The sequence below is a fragment of the Podarcis muralis genome, chromosome 8, assembly GCF_964188315.1.
Source record: "Podarcis muralis chromosome 8, rPodMur119.hap1.1, whole genome shotgun sequence".
Classification (NCBI taxonomy): Eukaryota; Metazoa; Chordata; class Lepidosauria; order Squamata; family Lacertidae; genus Podarcis; species Podarcis muralis.
In genome coordinates, this window is record NC_135662.1 from 25133613 (window position 1) to 25147620 (window position 14008).

A 14008-nucleotide genomic window follows, 5' to 3' on the forward strand; every position below is an offset into this window, starting at 1 on the left:
GCACTGCAGTGCCTTACATGGCAGACAAAGAGGGGTGCTTTAATGTATCTGATAGTTATCTCATGGTTAATATTCTTGTGTGTACCCCAATCTCCGAGCAGCAAGAGACTCGGGGGGGGGGTGCGCTCACCTAGTGCTCAGTATCTTTGGAGCAAATGTCCGTGGAGACTTTGGTGTCTTTGAGATATAGGGCTTAATTTACACATATCTGCCACCTGAGCATAGGATCGAGGGGCTCGCAGCATTAACACCCCAACATCCCCCATTGTTTTCAGAGAAGCCACAGCTCTGGGTCCACCACAAAGCAAGACAAGCCTCTGTGTCTCCAGCTTCCAACATCTAATGTTGCAAACTAAAACAGATTTTCTAGCTGACATGCAAATGTGGAGAAGTGAACGTGAGACTGGAAAAATGAGAAATGGAAAGAATCTGAAATTGATAGATTTGCCGTTCCTTTAAAACAGGTGTTATATACTTGCCAGTCTAGCTGCTGCATTCCACAGAAGCTGCAGCTTCTGAACTGAATTCAAGGGCCACCCAAACAGAGCATGTTGCAGCAATCCAGCTGTGAAGTAACCAATGCATGGGCCATCATGCTTAAGTTGTCCTTGTCCAAGTAGTCCTTGCCATAGAGACTACTTGTGCCTTCATCAACTGTAGGAGTTGTCAGGGACCGCGAGGAGCCCGAAAAATGGAGGGATGTGTGGGCAGAGGAGACAGGTAGGGAGAAGGATGATCCAGGAGAACGGGCTGGTGATTTGTGGGGTCCTGTGCCACTCATGAGGCAGCTGCTGGTGGTGAAGGAGGATGGCACTGGGCAACTGGAGACAGGGGAGGAGACAAGAGAAGAGCCTCAGATTGTGGAGAGACTGCAGCATGTACAGAGAGAGTCATTGCTTTGGAAACCCCTGAGTCCCCCACACACTCCATTGTCTCCATACTGTAGGAGGGGCACCAGGATCAGCTCAAACTGCCATTGAAGAAGAGCCGATGGGTGCTTGAGCCAACCACATCTGGCAAGGGAGTTTAAGAAGGGAGTGTTCTGTCCAAGACGGAACACAAGTCTGCAGTCTTAGGTGCCTAGACAGCTAGTTAGCAAGGACTGTTGATGTATTCACTTGCACATTAGGAGCTGATGTAACTCAGTGCTTTGCCAATAAAGAACTAAAAATCCAGTGGCTCATCCTCGTTGGTTGGGGTGTGTTTGTGTTCTCCTCTCCTCCTTACGACGGTGTTTCTCAAACTTGGGTCTCCAGCTGTTGTTGGACTACAATTCCCATCATCCCTGATCACTGGTCCTGCTAGCTAGGAATAGTGAGAGTTATGTGTACCGCGTGGTCTGCCTGAAGTGTGGTGGAAAATGCTGACCTGTCACCAGTGTTGAAGTAATATTCAACTGCCAATCTGTGTGGGATGTGACATCACAGAAAGCAGTCAAATACAACATTTCATGTTTGCCCAGAGTGAATATGCAGGGGGGTGTTACTCCAGCCTGGAGGACTTCCTGTCACACCTGTCTGGAGCATCCTCCCCCTGCATGTGACCAGGTAGATGGGCATAACCCTGGGAGACCCCATAAAAGGGCTGGTCACACAGCCATCTTCCCTTCTTCTTTGCTCAAACTTGGCCCTCCAGATGTTTTTGGCCTACAACTCCCATGATCCCTAGCTAGCATGACCAGTGGTCAGGGATGGTGGGGATTGTAGTCTCAAAACATCTGGAGGGCTGAGTTTGAGGAAGCCTGCTTTATTCCATCTGGATGTCTTTTGCTGTCTGCTAGCTCTCAGCCAGCAGCACATGGGCTCAATCCCCATATGGGATGAACCCACACTCTCTTCTGTAACTACAAGCTAAAGCCTGCCTTCAGGATCATACTGTGAACTGAATGTAAGTAAACTTCTTATTACTTTGAATAGAAGACTGTTATGTCTTTATTCTTTTTAGGAGGGAACAAAGGGGGATTTACCAGGAACAAAACCAATCTGGATAAGCCAGACTGGATTGCTTAATTTAAGAAATTGTAGCGAATCTACCAACTAGCTTCCTGCAATATACAGGGGAATGTACTCCACTACCAGCTCACTAGCATGAGTGAGGAAGGATAATATTTAATAAATATATACTCTCCTACTTTCCACAACATTCCCACAATCTGGACATCTGGACGTGGATTAGGAGGCAGTGCCATTATGTTCTTTTCATCAGGCAACAAAATGTCATCCATGTTTGTGTGTCTATAATAGTGTATTCTGAGTCTGGTTCTGAAACAAAACGGTCTCCTGAAGCTGCTTGCAAATGAAAAGTCAATACAGAAAATACAACAACGTGGACAAATGCTGCAATATATATTTTTGCATTTGGCCTACATACCTGGCATTTAGGTCCATTTAATTGTTTATAACAATAGAAAGTGTGTACTGTGGTCACTGTATTGGCCAGCAAAATAGATACTTCCAAATGAGTATCCCAAGTCATATGAAACATTAGGTTGGGGGCGGGGAGGCTATTCTGTGCCATCCCTAAATGGCTTTCTAAAACATGACTTTGACAAGTGGGGGGAAACTGCCCCATCATCTCCCACTGCCGCCTCAACTGGCAAAACTCATTACCTTCCTGGGTTATAGAATATCATGAAATATTACTGAAAAGTGAGTGTAACCAAATACACGACTGTGAGCTGGTGCCAGTTAATCCTGTATTAATATTTGTAAAAGCCGATCACCTGGGACCTAAATGTGTTCTATGAGCACCGGGAGGAAAGAAAGAGACAGTTAATGGGTTTTTCGCTGTGCTGCGCATATTGTTCCCATGTTGTTCAAGCTGAAAGTTGACTTGCTGCCAATACATATACAAGCAACAGTCAACAAGATTTACATTTACTTTTGCACTAACACAGCAAGAGTGGAAAGGTTAAATGAATTATGTCATTTCAAGTTCAGCACTAACAACCGATAGGCCATAGACACATCCATCTGTGAGGTGCTATAATCTGTCACGCAGCAAAGGAAAAACCATAGAAGCCTTGAGGTGGAGGTGGAAGGTTTCTTCTCGGCCATCCAGTCCACCCCCACTGCTCAGTACAAAAAATCCAGAGCTCAAGCATCCTCAGCAACAAATGGCTGTGCAGCCCCTGTGTCTTTCTTGAAGCTAAGAGCCATAGGGCTGCATATGTTCAAATGACATTTTCCCTGCAAAGAATCCTGGGAACTGTAGTTTGTTAAGAGTTCTGGGAACTGTTGATGACTGGCCATTACTACGTCTTGTGGTTGTGAATTCCAGAGATAAATTATGCGCTTTGTGAAGGCGTACTTTCTTTTTGTGTCTGTCCCGAATCTTCCAGCATTCAATGTTCAGATTCGAGTATCTTGATAGAGGGAGAAAAATATCTCTCCATTCACTTTCTTCAAATCAGGCAAAATTTTACGCACCTCTATCATGTTCCCCTTCACTCACCTTTTCCCTAAACTAAATGGTCCAAATGTTGTAACCTTTTGTCACAGGTGGGGCTTTTTTTTCAGTCAGAACTCAACAGAACTCTTAGGTGGGCACCAATTTGAGAGAACAAGGGAGGCGTTCATGGTGAGTTCTGGCATCAAAATAGCACTGGTCATGGGGAAGGTGTATTCTAGACAGCGGTGTCATCTGAAGCTGTCACTGACCATAAGTGACATCACAGGCACTATCCAATACGTGCCTGTGACTTTCATGTAATCAAATTCCAGGAAGCACTAAAAATCACAATGGCCCCACTAGCTGGGGAAAACATTTCACATTTCACTTCCCCAAGAGTATATTGTTGATGGAGTGCTGGGAAAATACAACGTCCCGAGGAAAGAAGAGCTTCCTTAAAGGAAAAGGTGTGGTGGGATTCCACGTAACAAACGAGCAACAACTGCTTAATGAGGTGATAGGTATGGGTCAAGTTGATCTTTCTTCTAACCTACTCTGGCCAGATGGTGAGTTTACCAGCAATAATGACTTTTTGATCTTCCACAGATGGAAGCCTCTATGTATGAAAATGTAAAATGGATTACATTCAAATTTAGCAAACATTGTGTACTCTACAAGTCGCAGCAAGCTGCCTCAACAGTAAAGGATTGTTCCTTAGCAAATATATGGCATGAATGCACAGCAATGACTAAAATCGAGGAGCGGCCAATTCTGCCCCCACCTGGATCCAAGCTGCAAACTTAGAACGTATATGATCTAGTCAATCTCAAAACGCTATTTGTTACAAACAAATTATGCCAGACAGATCGAGCTTCCGTCTTTGATATGGCAATGTAATAACGACAGAGATTAGGGTACATGAAAAGTAGATACGATATTGACTCCAACACTTCCTCTTTTAACCAACTTCCATAGGTTGACTGAAGAGTCTTGAGAAATGAGACTTAAAAACAGTGGGGTTTTTCAAGATGACTTGTGGATTTGGGTGGGAAGTCAGGATCTACCAAAAAAAGGATTCTCAACTGTAAGGGCTTCACATGTCTTCCCAGCAGCGTTTAAGGCTATGGCAAACAACTTTGATGTAACTTTCATTTACCAGGAAATATCTGACGGTCACAACACCACCTTAATTCTAGTCCAGGATGAAGAGAGGGCATTCCTTCAGTGGGGCCTAAGACTAGAAGGGTTGACCAGCAGTGCTGGACAGTGGTGATTTTAAAGAAAGAGGCCGATGTTTTTAACAGTGATTTCATTCCTTTGCCCTAGGTATGAGGAAAGTATCCAGAGAGACAGTTTTATCCACATGGCATGATTATGTCATGCTGCTCCCATCATGCACTCAGAGCGCCTGATTTTCCTGGACTTGCCTTCTGTCGCCACCTCCTGTTCCTGCCTTAAGGCTGGCAATTCTACTCCCAGTTCGACCCAAGAGGTGGTGGCTGTGCTCACACTATACCGTCAAAGTTCATTCAAAGCACGTTCTTTCGCTCAAAGAACTCTGGGCACTGCAGTTTGTTAAGAGCTGCCGGGAATTGCAACTGTGAGCCTATATTTTGGCAGGCCCTGCCCTGTGGAACTCCCTACTGGTAGAAATTCTGCAGGAATGTCTTTGCCATCCCTTCTAAGACTTCTGAAAGCTGTACTGTTTAAACTGGCCTTTCGCAATATGAATGTCTCTATTTTTACCAACTTATAGTTCCTGTTGTTTTATTGATGTTTCTGATTATGATTTATGGATTGATTTTATTAAATTTTTAATGTTTGTAAGCCACCTTTATATACTGTATACCTGAAGGAGCGTCTCCACCCCAATTGTTCTGCCCGGACGCTGAGGTCCAGCGCCGAGGGCCTTCTGGCGGTTCCCTCACTGCAAGAAGCCAAGTTACAGGGAACCAGGCAGAGGGCCTTCTCAGTAGTGGTGCCTGCCCTGTGGAACGCCCTCCCATCAGATGTCAAAGAGATAAACAACTACCTGACATTTAGAAGACATCAGAAGGCAGCCCTGTTTAGGGAAGTTTTTAATGTGTGACATTTTAATGTATTTTTAATCTTTGTTGGAAGCTGCCCAGAGTGGCTGGGGAAACCCAACCAGATGGGCGGGGTACAAATCATAAATTATTATTATTATTGTTGTTGTTGTTGTTGTTGTTGTTGTTGTTGTTGTATGGAAGAGCAGTTTAGAAATACTTAAATAAATAAAACTATTGTTTAGTTCAGGGATGGGGAAACTGCAGTTCTTTAGATCTTGGACTGTAGCTCCCATTCACGACCATTAGCCATGCTGGCTGGAGTGGACCAGAGGCTGAGTTCAAAAACACCTGGAGTACGTCAGGTTCCCCATCCTTAGTTTAGCATTGCATCCAACTGGCTGGTTAAGAGGATGAGTAACACTGAAGTGTTAAAAAAAAGAAAAGAATATCCATCCAAGTAGCTATAAACCTTAACCCCTGGTTAATATGCCTCATGGAAAAAATGCCCGGACACTTCATTTAACTATTTATGTGTGAATATTGCCATATATTTGGTAAGTTGTCAAAGTATTATTTTCATTATTCCAATAAATACTATAAAAGTCAAAATGAAAATGCTACAAGTTCTGGAACATGTCCTATCTAAATCTATACGATCTGGAAATATTTGGCAAGGGAGTTCAGTAATACAAAACAGAAACAGAAAGGGTCCCGGGCTAAACTCGGGGGGAATGCCAAACTATTAATTACACATTAACTGGATGCTTTTTATTTTTCTGTTTAATAGCAACTACTCAGAGCCTGTGTTACAGTTTAACAGTACATTGATTTCCAATCTAAGTATGTAAGTTCAGGCCATCTTGGTCCCGAGAGTGAAAATGACGAAACAAAATTGAATTGGCCATTTTAGATACAAGTTAGGGAATAAGAGACGCAAATTCTGGTCCATTAGCACATTATTTGGCAAAAATTAATGATAAATCAAAGCTGAGGGCTGGCAAATATTCTCACAATTGGAAGATTGGCCACTTACTTGCAAATTTATTTTCTTCCCAAAATTATTTCACCCCCCTTGAGAAATAATTTGATAAATTACCCAAGCTGTAAAATATTTGCATCGAGCTACATAACTAGCCAAACATTCAAATAAAGTTGTTCACTTCGGCCAGTGCAAGCAGGACTCCAGCAAAAGGGTTAACCCAACTAAGAGATTGCAATGCCCTTTTTGAGCCTCATCAAGATAGAATATCGTGAAAGGTAGCTCCATACTCATGGATTATGGGAAACGGCAGATCGGAGGAAGGCATCTAGCTCAGTGGTTGAGCATTCAAAAGGTTGCAGGTTCAGCTCCTAACAGCTCTCTTTAGGACCCCAGGGTTCAGCAAAACTGCCAGAAACTTCTGCCCGAGGCCATAAAAAGACATTGCATGTACTGTGTGAAAAGTCCTAATTGCTCTGTAGCTCAAAGAGAAATACCACTCAGTTGTTGAGAATGCAAAGCTAAATCTTCAGCATTATTAAAACTGTCAGGGGAATATAAACAAAACATAAGTATAAACAAAACATAAGCGGGTGGCGCTGTGGGTTAAAGCCTCAGCGCCTAGAACTTGCCGATCGAAAGGTCGGCGGTTCGAATCCCCGCAGCGGGGTGCGCTCCCGTCGTTCGGTCCCAGCGCCTGCCAACCTAGCAGTTTGAAAGCACCTCCGGGTGCAAGTAGATAAATAGGGACCGCTTACCAGCAGGAAGGTAAACGGCGTTCCGTGTGCTGCACTGGCTCGCCAGATGCAGCTTGTCACGCTGGCCACGTGACCCGGAAGTGTCTGCGGACAGCGCTGGCTCCCGGCCTATAGAGTGAGATGAGCGCACAACCCTAGAGTCTGGCAAGGGGTACCTTTACCTTTACCTTTTTAAGTGACATGAGTTTCTAAAGTTTTCCCGACTCCTGCTTATGGGTCCTTGATCCCAGAAATTTGGCCAGTCTTTCTCATTTCAGCCAAATTCTTTCTCATTCGGCAAAGCCTTGGAACCATTAAAAGCAGATTCCATGGGTATCTTGATTCTCTGCCTTCTTTTGGAGCTGAAGGCCAATAAGCACTTAAGTTGCAGAAACGTAGAAGGAAGATGAATGAAAGAACATGTGCCCAAAACTTCATTCACACACACCCCAGGGGCCCCAATCTCATCCTGCACATCCACAGAAACTGAGAGACAAAAATATAATACTACCCTACCTTAGAAGGCTTTGTAAGGATTAGTGACGTGATATACGCAAAGCGCTTTGAGCACTCAGGGGAAGAATGCTACATAAATTCTGATCTTTCCCCATTTGAAAGGACAGCATCCAGATTTTGAGGAATCTCTATAGGGCTTAATAGAGCATTATTGCTTCCCCTTTCACATTTGGGACATGTGCAGAGAGTTGCACACCCAAGCAGTGTATTGGGGCATTCCAGGGAACAGGAGATTAGTGCATGGCTTCCATATCACAAACCAGCCTTTTCTATTGCTCTGTGCTGCAAGTTACTCAACACCAAGAGTAATTCTTCAATATATTTTTTAAAAAATAAACACTGGCAGAAAATCAAAGAATGTACTGAAAGCCCATGAAAGGCGTTTTCAAACTAAACATGGAAAGAATGCAAGAGATAGAAGTGGTTCTGTGGTATCAGATGATGTCCAGCTTTCGTAAGAGTAACATTCTTCCTTCATTATATGCTCCCTATAGAAAATGGAAATCTCTACATTCCCATATGCTCTGTGCCTTTGGTGTTATTCCTTAAACTTCTCTTTAATTTTCATCTCTCTCTCTCTCTCTCTCTCTCTCTCTCTCTCTCTCTCTCTGCACACATACTGTGCTGGAAAATGGACAGTGTGGCTGTAAATATTTTTCACTCTTTTAATAAGAAATCAGAATTCACATTTTTAACAGGTCTCTGCACACCAAACCAGTATACCTACCTTCTTCATAAGTATCTACAGGCACCACCACCCCAACTTACGCAGGGGTTACGTTCCGGGTCCCTGCATGCACAAGTGAAATTTATTAAGTGGGGAGCACCCTCTAAACACCCTTTAAACATCCTCTCTGCCGCTCTTTCTTCAATCCATACCAAAAATACTGTATTCAAAAATATCCACAACTAGAATTGAAGATCTGGGGCCGGCAGGAGGCAGGAGGAAGCAAGGGAAAGAGGCTGCTGCTGCTACGCTACCCCACACGTCAGCTGTTAGATGGGGAGGCTGAGCAGCATAAACAAAGCCCCACTGCGCCTCTGGTCTCTTCAGGGCTTCATTCACCCTCACTGACATTCTCTTCGGGCTCTAGGGAGGGTCTCCTCACAAGCCATGTGGACTCTCCAGTTCTCTCCCGCCATTTCCGGGTTTGAATTGAATTATTTACATCCCACCAACGCAGGTATATGTGGTCACGTGCGAGTTTATTATACATAAGTGGGGGGATGCCTGTACTGTATTTTGGAGTGATCTCCAACCACTGCAAAATCTATAAAAAAAGAAAGCCCGACATCATTCACCCGCAACCCAGCACCAGAGATCTGCAGTAGTTTTGCCAATGCTTATAGACACATTCCCCATCCCCATTTTGATGATCGTCCACACATTTGTTGAATCGTCCAAATATGTATTTTGGTGCAAATTGGAATGTGCACCTGATGCAGGGCTCTAAGTTGTAACACATGTCTAGCCCACAGTTACAGCTCCTTTGAGGTTTTTACTACAATCAAATGTACAAATTTTATTAAGTAAATAAATTTTAGGCACCAGCATTTTGTGTTATTTTCACGAATAAACACATTTATGTGCAGAATTTACTCCACCATATACATTTTTCTACACATTAGTCGAATGGACAACTGAATTGCAAAATTTAAGGAAGTGCAACTTCAAAGGATGGCTGTGTCTTGATTCACATTTTGTTTTGGGAAGGGCAGATTAGATAGGTTCACCTGTAAATGCAACCCAAAACAAATTTCTCCCATCCCTAACTGCAGCTCACCTGAATGGTGCTTTTGTTTCCGCCATTAGTGGATGACCATTGTCAGATGCTGATGGTGGTTGCTTGTGAGGAACCAGGCAGGACACTGACTTGTCTTTTACAGGTTTTATTGTGCAAACTATTTACAGTGCAGTTCTACAAAGTTCATGTCCGTCTTAGTCACTTGCAGAATCCGGGAGTGGCCCCTTCCGGCTTCTCCCCCAACATAAGAACTTCAGCACACCAAGCCTCCTCCTCCCCTCCTTGCGTTTCACCCTTCTGCACAAGCTGGGCGATGGAAGTGGCCTGGCAAGGTGAGGCGCTGGGGTTCTCAGCAGCATCCTCGAGCCCTTTCCTCGCTTGGCTGGCCCCTTCCCTCTCTTCTCCACTGGAGGTGTGGCTTTTCCCACCGCTGGAAGAGGAACTGCTCCTCAGGAGTTTCGGAGGCTCTCTGTATCCCAACAGCCCCCCTGCCTCCTTCCCCTGTTCCGATGGCAGTCCCCTGACAACCATATATGCTGTAAGCTGCCCAGAGTGGCTGGGGAAACCCAGCCAGATTTGGGCAAGGGTTGTTGTTGTTGTTGTTGTTTAGTTGTTTAGTCATGTCCGACTCTTCGTGACCCCATGGACCAGAGCACGCCAGGCACTCCTGTCTTCCACTGCCTCCCGCAGTTTGGTCAGGCTCATGTTTGTAGCTTCGAGAACACTGTCCAACCATCTCATCCTCTGTCGTCCCCTTCTCCTTGTGCCCTCCAACTTTCCCAACATCAGGGTCTTTTCCAGGGAGTCTTCTCTTCTCATGAGGTGGCCAAAGTATTGGAGCCTCAACTTCACGATCTGTCCTTCCAGTGAGCACTCAGGTCTGATTTCCTTAAGAATGGATGTGTTTGATCTTCTTGCAGTCCATGGGACTCTCAAGAGTCTCCTCCAGCACCATAATTCAAAAGCATCAATTCTTCGGCATCAATTCGGGCAAGGGTATATATAATAAAATTATTATTATTATTATTATTATTATTATTATTATTATTATTATTAAAGCTAGCACACACTTTATTGTCCTTTGTTCCATGCTTCTCAATGTACTTCTCCTTGCTCTATCCTGCCACTGGCTGTCTTCTGCTTTGCCACTTGTTTTCTTTCTTACTGTAATTCGACACCTCTTCACATTCTGTCATTCTTAGGTGCCCATACTGACTGCAGTGTGAGTATGTCCTTTGCTCTGGAGCCCCTAAACAGTATTTGCCTGAGTCTCTGTGAGGGATGAAACTCTAGACGGGAGGTTTTCAACCTTTTTGGATCCACAGCTTGCTTGACCAACTACATTCTTTCTGCGGCTTCCCTTTGGGGCTCAAAAGCCCAGTTGCCTGCAGAGCTGGCAGCCCCTCACCCCTTTTCAAACCCTCCCTTCTGGAGTGTTCCTTCAGCCTCCTCTCTTCTCCCCTCTCCTCGGGAGTCCTCTGGGCAGCCGCAGCTGCCACCCCTGGTCTCTGAGCTGGCCCCCCTGCCCCCAAAGAGAGGTGCCTCCTCACACTGCCCTACAGGGGCCTGGGAAGCAACCAATGGCCATCCAAACCACTGCTCCAGGCTGCTTACCTGACTCCTGTGTCGGCTTTCTTTACAGCGCAGGTGAACTTAAGTCCTTCTGTTGCTACATCTGCCACTCCCTTACAGTTTGCAGGTTTGCGCGCAGGGCCTCACCTCAGTGGATCTAGTTGAGATATAAACAAATGGGAGTGGAGTTGGGCTTGATAATACGAAGGTCAAGATGTCAGCATTCCCCCTCCCTTTTGCTTTCAGTGGCTGCAGGCAGGGTTGAGTCATCTTGTATAATAAACTTCTTTTTTCAACTCACGTCCCAGAGCATGGCAACATACTTATTACTCAAGGCCAGGGTTGGTTCCTATAGGAATTGTGATAAATAAGAGGAAGCCCATGATGTACACAGGAAAAATCTGCAAGAATCCATGATTCATGTTTTCTGTCACAGCGATAAAGGAAACATAGCCCTACTGCAGGTGCAACTATGCTCCTTTCTCTGGAAAATAAGCACAGCTCATCACGATTTTTATAACTGTGTAGGATATTTAAAAAACCATTTTGCCCTTTGTCACTCCCTGTTAACCACTAGTTTTCCTGCAGTATATTCAGTGCTTTTTTCTAAAAAATATGTTTAGGGGGACTCTCATTTTCCTACTCATATTGAAATATTGCCCTTCAATGAGACCAAACTTAGATTCACAAAATGTTTAGCGGTATGCATACCCCTGCATCCCCCCCGAAAAAAGCACTGAGTAGATTTTTTTTTTTTTTTATAAATTTTTTATTGCGTTTCTTTCCATAGTTTTATAGGTTACAAACAAGTAACATAATTGCAAGAAACAAATTTTCCCCTTTTTTTAACAACAAACAAAAAAAACAAACAAAAACAACTTGGACTTCCCCACCCCTTCCGATTCTGCGTTCTTTAAATTAAGAATGTCAGCATTTTGTTACCTTATTTCATGCCTTATTGTAACTTTCAAATGTTATGTACCCAAATTCGATATATTGTATCTCAGTTTCCATACCTTTAAAATAAACATAACATGTTCGATTCAAATTGTCTCATTTTCTCTTTTATCACTTATTTTACAATTTACTTAATCATGATTGCTAAAGCATAACTTTTCCTAATCATGCACTATCTTAAGATTCATACAGCTTGTAGTATTTTTGCAAATAGTCTTTAAATTTTTTCCAGTCCTCCTCGATTGTTTCTTTATCCAGATCTCGGATTCTGCCGGTCAGTTCAGCTATCTCCATGTAGTCCATCAACTGCTTCTGCCATTCCTCCAGCGTGGGCAAATCTTGTGTCTTCCAGCTTTTTTTTCAGTGCTAAGAAAAAAGCACTGAGTAGATTTAACCAAAACATTTATAAAATGCTCAATATCGAAACTGGATCATATCAAGTATATTTAGACTAGAGACAAAGAGCTGATGAAGGTATGATAGAGACATGGTTGCAAATAAAATCAGATTTGTAATCTTAGAACTTGGAATCATACAAAGAAATGCACTTCCATGCAATGCAATTCAGGACTGCCAAAAGGACACACTCCTTAATGAATGGAATTAGCTATCATAACATGCAGCGGCGGTGAAAGGCTTAGATGACTTCTTTATTTTTTATTGAGCTTTTTCAAGTAAATGAAGATCGCATTTGCATAATAGCAAACAAGATGGTTAAGACATAATGATGAACTTAGACCTGATGCTACTTGTGGATGCACAGGAAAAAAGAAAACACACACACAATCATGAAAAAATATACAGGCTGCAATATGGAAAGCCAACGATGATAGTTTATAGATTTTAAGCTAAGGACCAAAATTGTTTAGGTTCATAATGGACAATATAGATCTGGGGGAAAGACTGCTCCCTGTTGTCTCAAAACAAATTCAGCAAACAGAGATTAAAGACTTATTATCCAAATTTACCTTTCCTCCACTCCTTCCAAGCGTGGTCAGTGATTTAAAACAGCATGTTGGAGCACTTTTTTTTTTTCTTTTGCTCCAGAGCTTTCCTTGCAAAAGTCCACTCTTTAAAGCTCGATTGGAGCAAACGTCATTCTGTGAAAAACATGAATTGACGTTTGCTCTGATTAAGATTTAAAGAGTGGTTTTCACAGGGAAAGCTCAGGGCAAATTTTTAAAAAATCCATTTGGACACGTAACTTTAAAGTGCAGACCTCTGCCTGGCAAAAGAGGGGCAAAAAGTAAGTGTGGATATGACCCAAGTAACTGAGAAGGATTTTTTAGATTTAAACTCTCTAAATTGTCTGTTAAAAGTGCCCCTTTTTTGCAGCTGGCCTTCTGACATGTTAGTAGGGCTTCCTTGCAAGAACAAAAGTAATCCTGTATCTCTGCTGTTTCTGAAAGTTATCCTCTCACAATTTAGATGAGTATCCATTATTAATCTAAGATGAGCTATCTGTAGACTGGAACCTTTGAAGTGTAATATCTAATAATGGATATTGGCACTGAACGCTGTTCTTTCCATGCTTATCACCTGGGGCCCAGGAACTGCACATCTCTGAGGGATTTCTGGAGGCCAGATAGGTTTTTTTATATAAAAAAGGTATACATATTTTTTTAAGTTCCATTGTGCATTACACATTTATGCAAGGCTCTTTGGTAGGCTAAGAAAAAACCACACCAAGAACTCTGGCCAATATAAGTTTCAATAGTGGGAGTGGTCCCTACTCGCAAATCAATAGTCAATTGTAACAAAAACTAATCATTCAAAAGTATGTATTCTGACAAGGATTCCAAACTCAAACAGAGATTTCAAACTCAAACTCATAAGGATATGTATAACACAATTTGTTACAGTATTAGAGATAAGAGTTTATGAGTAGAGATAAGTTCATGTTAGTCCATAGTCAAATTTGACGTGAAGATCTTCAATCATTGAGCAGAAGTCAGAAGTCAGTTATGGATCAGAGACCAAGACAGGGCCCTGTGTCTTCCTGAACACGCAAACACTCAGATGGTGGACAACTTTGAGGGCTGTAAAAAGAGGATTGGACAAATTCAATGGTACTCTGAGCCA

General features: G+C 43.0%; 1 long non-coding RNA gene across 1 annotated transcript; it reads right to left on the bottom strand.

Moving 5' to 3' along the window:
- Positions 1–272: 272 nt before the first annotated feature.
- On the bottom strand, positions 273–11687 carry LOC114600404 (uncharacterized). The gene is made up of 3 exons (XR_003707545.2): positions 11012–11687; positions 4309–4450; positions 273–821 (listed from the first exon to the last, which is right to left on the bottom strand). It is a non-coding gene; the product is annotated as an uncharacterized LOC114600404 (long non-coding RNA).
- Positions 11688–14008: the final 2321 nt, after the last annotated feature.